The sequence below is a fragment of the Salvelinus sp. IW2-2015 genome, unplaced genomic scaffold (genome assembly GCF_002910315.2).
Source record: "Salvelinus sp. IW2-2015 unplaced genomic scaffold, ASM291031v2 Un_scaffold1924, whole genome shotgun sequence".
NCBI lineage: Eukaryota > Metazoa > Chordata > Actinopteri > Salmoniformes > Salmonidae > Salvelinus > Salvelinus sp. IW2-2015.
In genome coordinates this window covers 100641-106271 of record NW_019943282.1, presented here as the reverse complement: position 1 = coordinate 106271, position 5631 = coordinate 100641, and the positions used below count along the sequence as shown (strand labels likewise).

General features: G+C 50.9%; 1 long non-coding RNA gene across 1 annotated transcript in view; it reads left to right on the top strand.

The window, feature by feature from the left end:
- The first annotated feature begins 729 nt into the window (after positions 1-729).
- LOC139024825 (uncharacterized) overlaps positions 730-5631 on the top strand; it is a 5237-nt gene continuing 335 nt past the window's right edge. The window contains exon 1 of the long non-coding RNA XR_011476194.1: positions 730-770. This is a non-coding gene — a long non-coding RNA (uncharacterized lncRNA). The remainder of the gene's footprint in view (positions 771-5631) is intronic.

Sequence of the window (5631 nt, the reverse complement as noted above, 5' to 3'; positions counted from 1 at the left end):
TTTCTGATAATAGCTCTGGCTCAGTCTAGTCGTATGACAATAACAACAACTCTGCGCTACCTGATCAACAACACAGACACATAACACATAAACGTGAAAAAACTGTCCAAAAATGGCACTAATAATACTTTTGAAATTCTGTGTGGTTTATAAAAAGGACATATCTATTTACATTCAATTTGAATAATTATCATTTGGAAAAAACTAAAACATATACCGTATGAGTGACATATTAAGACAAATAAAACACTGATATTCAAACTTGAGATAAAAATATATAATATCAATTATACTATCAGAGTAGGTTCCATTATGTAATAATCTCTCTTGGGAACGTCAATGAGACATCCACAGAATTAGAGTCAGGGGACGTCAAGCTGAAGAAGTGGAGTCCAGCTGATGATATCATCATCCAGGCTGGTCAGAGGATGACCAACGAAGTGACGACCAATGAAGATAATTTAGAGACACTGACYGACCGTGTGTTTGTGAGAGCTAACCTAATGCACTGCCCACTAACCACCATCACATATAAAACATATTCTACTTAGAACAGGAACAAATCATTATCATTAGCAGCTTCATCTACGACTCTCATTTGAAAAATAGAAACATTTGTCGTTTTTCGAATACAAAAATATCTGTAAAATTACTATGCATATCTCCATGTGGACGGGTTGTACTCTACAGTGATTTGGTGTGTGTGTGTGTGTGTGTGTGTCGTGAATGCACTGGCTTCATCCAGGGAGGCCCTCACCGCCTACGGGGTGGTAAGGTGTCTGGCCCTCCCCTCCCTCTGGCTCTATGGAGCGTGGGATTGGGAACAAATGTGTTGATGTATGTCGGGAGGTGGGATGAGGGACTCAGGCCGCAGGGTCGGTGTACGCTCTCTGGCCGGGCGGGGGGGAAATGGGAGCGTTGTGTGGCGTTGGGGGTAGTGTCGTAGGCGCGTCGGGTTCGGTTTTTGCAGAGACCGGGCGGCGTGCGCGGTGGTCGGGTGGGGGCGGGGTACACTGCCCAAAACAAGTGTAAGTGCGAGATCTCTTGTTCGTATGTGTGATAAGTACAGTCTTCTACATCTACAACCTGTCTCAAAGTGGCGAAAGAGCCGACTACACGGAAAGAATGAACTTCGAGCCTTGTTCGGACTCCAGTGATGTATTCGCCATGTTTGATCCTAAATGGATATCTAGGTTCAACTGATGAGGTGCGGGATTCTTGTACGAAGGGGAAACTCAAAGAGGTCTCTTGATTTTGTCAACCTCAGTATATCCAATAAGTGTACAGGGTGCCGGAGGGTCAGTGTACATTCACAACACGGTTGACAGAGCAGAGGATATGTCGTCCAAAACATCGAGAAATTTACACAGACCTCCGTCGCTCCAGGAAGACTGTCGGTTGGCGAGAACTGCATTTGCAGTCTTTGAGGAACTATCCGTGTTTCTCAGACGTGGCGTTTAGGATACAAGGTGGCGGAGGCGCACACTTTCCTTCCCTGGTGATCTGTCGAGCTAGACTAGCAAGGTTACGCGCGCAGGCTTTGTTGTTCAAACCTGGCAGACCCCCCCCGCCGTTAACAACAACGGTCAAGGCGAGTGAACATCCGAGGCTGAAGGTGGTACCGGGCCACATCTATACGACAGACGGTGTAATGCTGTACAGCTTGGTCCTCCTCGTGGAAGAACTTGCTTAATGTCTGATCTTTGACGAAGGCTGCCGAGAGCAAGATAGTCGCACACTGTGCGATCTGGCTATGGGGACAGCATGTTTGGCCATCCAGTTCAGACTTAAATGTGTTTCTGCCTGATCAAAGGCAAATGTTTTGATCTGAAGAGACCTGGACTCTAGAGTTGCTCGGTCTAACAGATAGCTGTATCCCCGGGAGATTAAACTCGAGCTCTCACAGATCAACCTCGAGCCCCCTTAGCCGACTATATTCACGAGGGTTTAAGCGTCTTGAGAGACATGACAGACTCCCCTCTGGGTTCTCTATTCTGCAGAGAACAGGACGTTGTGTGTTTTTGAGACACTATTGAGAGACGCTGTGGTGATTGTACCCAAGACATGGCTAGCATGACAAAGGGAGAGACGAGGGGAGCGGTTCAGTTTAAGGATCAAAGTAACCTGTTGGCTCGAGCGGCTATATAACGGAAATGGTTCCGGTGTGATTCGCTGTCTGTTTTAGAGTTTGAGAGGGGTATTCCGGGCGTGCTCCTGTCGTGATACACTGCAAGCCTTTGCCGGGCGAGGAAGGACGGTCACCCTAAGGAACAGACCGTTTCAAAGCGAGGTGCCGACGCTACACATGTATAAAGGCACTCCGCGTACGAAAAGGGTCCTACCGAGAGGGTTTTAAGGTTCAAGGCCAACAATCTTCAATCAATCGGTATGCCCTGTTTGCCTGGAACAATGGACATAGTCGAACCATGGGTGTTACGTTTTGCGGGCTGTTCGCCATCATGTACGCGTTCAAATGTCTTCAGGCAACTAAGTGTTCCACATCAGAGCTCGCTAAGCACGGTTCCAAGCTTTCGTTCAATGTTCCCTGAAGCTGGGAGAGGCTTAGACTCTGCTTTTGTCCTACCCTGGTGTTGAAGGAATCCTTCGTCGCCTCGGAATAAAAGAGCTGTTTCAAGGTTGACGGTGAATTCCTTTTCAATTTTATCAGAACTCAGAAAGATCGTGGTCTGGGCCAACCCAGAGTCCACTCAGATCTTGTGGATTGGAACTTTCGGTGGAGAGGAGGTATGTGCGAGGGCTGGAAGGTGAGATTTGCCGAAATCGCAACGGTTTAGCTTGCAAGATAGCAAGGGATGAAACAGCAACATGGATAGCAACGGGGAGGAAGCGAGTCACAGAAGGACAGCGAGGACTCCAGCCCAGGGAGAGACGGGAAGATCACGATTGGGAGGACAAGTCAGGGAGATGAGGAAATGAGGAAACAAAAGACACAGGTGAGAGGAAAGTAACTACGACTGTGAGGAAGACCAGCGAGAGCTGGTAGCTCTGAGGTGAAACCCAGGATGACACGGACGATGAAGACGATCAATAGCAAACATATCCACAGCCATCGGCGCTGCTCCGAGGAACAGGACAAGAAGGTGACATTTGGTCTGTTTGGGCGCCGGGCAAGGTTGCAAAGCAACGTTTCAAGTGGTAACATCGGATACGGACTCTTGGGCTGTTTAACGCTGGAATATTGAGGGATTGCGGTGTCTTCAACGTCAAGGCACGGAAACAGCAGAGCTATGTTGAAGATCCGAACACGAAACGGGAGTTGTACCCAACCCAGCTGGGCAGGGGAACCTACATGCTTCCGATGACTTCTGTGTCATTGTACCAGAGAAAAAGACCAGCTCACCTTGCAAGCAGTTACTCAATAACAACGACGGCTTTTCTTCAACTGAATTACTCTCCCAAGACCGGCAGGCGAAAGTCGATTCGGGTTCCTTTGCCCGATGGGGGTATGGTCACTGGAAGATGTCGAGGATTGAGCAGGCCATATGTAGCGAGGACCGCGAGAGGCTAGATGGGGAACCAAACTTTTCGTACTCCTTCAAGCCTGTCGCAGAAGGTCAAAGTGCCTGTTTGACGTGGCCGTCGACAACTGCCGATATTGGAAGAGCCTGGCTGTAAACAGCCTCTGTACAGAAAGATTTGGCTTAAGGTTGCAAAGGAGAAGCCCGGGCCACTCTGTTGGCTGTCACCATAGGAGATGGAGAGTTCTTTCCCTTCTATCGAGAATAAGCGAAAGAAACCGATTTGGACGAGAGTGACGAAGATATGCTCTTCCTACCCCTTGTCGGAATACAATCTCAACCTCACAGTCAAGTGTTACCCGAATCACTACTACATGGTTTATGGGCCAGACAGGCGCTCCCAGGCTGAATGCGGGCTCCGTTACGAGCGTGCTTAGACGAGGCAGTGCTACTGGGACACTGCGCCAGGGTCCTCTGTCACACGGGGTGCCAAGAGGGAACTTTGATGTCAGCGCCTGTCTCAATGGTTCACAGATCAAGTTCACCCGTGCGTGCCGGACATGGCCGTAGGAGACGTGATGCTTGACTACGAGTTTCACCGTGCCGGCAGGGCGGCTGTCTCCGGTCTACTGCTCTCCTGAGCATTTGGCGGAAAGCCTGCAGGTAAACTGCTTCCCCCGTGCAGTTGATCACCTCAACTAGACACAGAGGACTCATCGGTGGGGCGGAGGGGGCAACGGACGAGCCGTCCGACTCGCAAAGGCGGGGCAACACTAATCAGGGGCTTCTGGTGCGCTCAGGATCATAGGCTAGCGCTCTGCCTGTCGAGGTGTTGCAAACCCTCGCCGTACAGGCCTCCGAACTCTGGGAAAGTGGTGCGAGCTGTTGCTTCGCGGAGACGAAGAAAGCTCCTCTGCGAGCCTACCTCAGTACGCTGGGCCCCGTTTTTGAGTTTAAGAAGGTAAGAGTGTTTCCGAGTAAGGTCAGGACAGTTCTGGTATTGGTCGTTCATGCGGTTAGCGTAGCAGGTACTACGGTGTCAACCGATACCCTGGCACACGGTGGTAGCGGCTTACACTATATGCGTTCGCCGTCCGAGTTCCCCACTGTTTTACCTGAGGGCGAGGGCCCGTTGGTGGCAGAAGCTGGAGTCCGTGCAGTAGTCGTGAGAGCAGCTCTCTGTACAGAACAGAAGTGTGAGAAAGAGGACCCGAGTGCCGGGACCGATCGCGATAGACTCCGAGAACGCATCAAAGTGTAACAATAAGAGCTCCGTAGTCAAGACATGTTCATGCGAAGCGGAGGCCGGGACCCTTAGAGGGGTACGAGGCGAACCAGAAGGTCTTGGAAAAAACTGATAGCTACTCAAGTGGACGTTCCACAAGGCCCCGCGGTGAGGCGTCGAGAATCAGACTGGGAGCAGGAATACCTCTTCTCAGAGAACCTGAAGCGAATAGGAGCTTTGTTCTCACGTAGCTACTGTAAAGTGGCTGTGTGACGGCTCTCCTGCCAGTGTTAATTTGGGCTGAATAGTTCTCGAGGCAAAACGGGTGATAGGAATGCCCCGGTGCTCGGCGCGTGTGGAGATTGACTCTAGGAGGCTCGAATCGAGACCCGCTGCGTGGAAAGGATTCGACGACCTGTGGCTTTCCCGGTGCTGACGTGCCCTACCGAAAAGGTCTGGAACGAGAGGTAATTTCTAAGGTGGTGAACAAAGGACTCGCTATGTTCAGACGGACGCTCTGGGTGCGCATCTCCAACGCTAATCGTGCTGTCGAGCCGGAGAGTGGTACGCGGCCCTGTCAGCGATTGCATGGCACGGTGACGGCGCCAAGCGGGACAGTCGCTGACATCGAGTCTGATTTACCACAAAGAGGTATGCTCAGCTTCAGAGGTTTGTCGAGGCCCTAGCGTGTAGAATGCTCTCGGGAGAGGGTTCATGAAGAGCTCGAGAACAAGCCTAAGACGCGGGGTCTACATTCCTGCAGCGGGCACTGGCCTGGTTTGCGGGTGCAACGGGACTTTCAGATCCCGAACTGTGAACCGTTTCACCCGAGACGGACTCCAGTACAGCAATGGTGGACTCAACGTTAAACCCAAGGTTTAGACGTTCTGAAAACAAGTAGGACCGGGATCCTCATCTCCTGTAAAA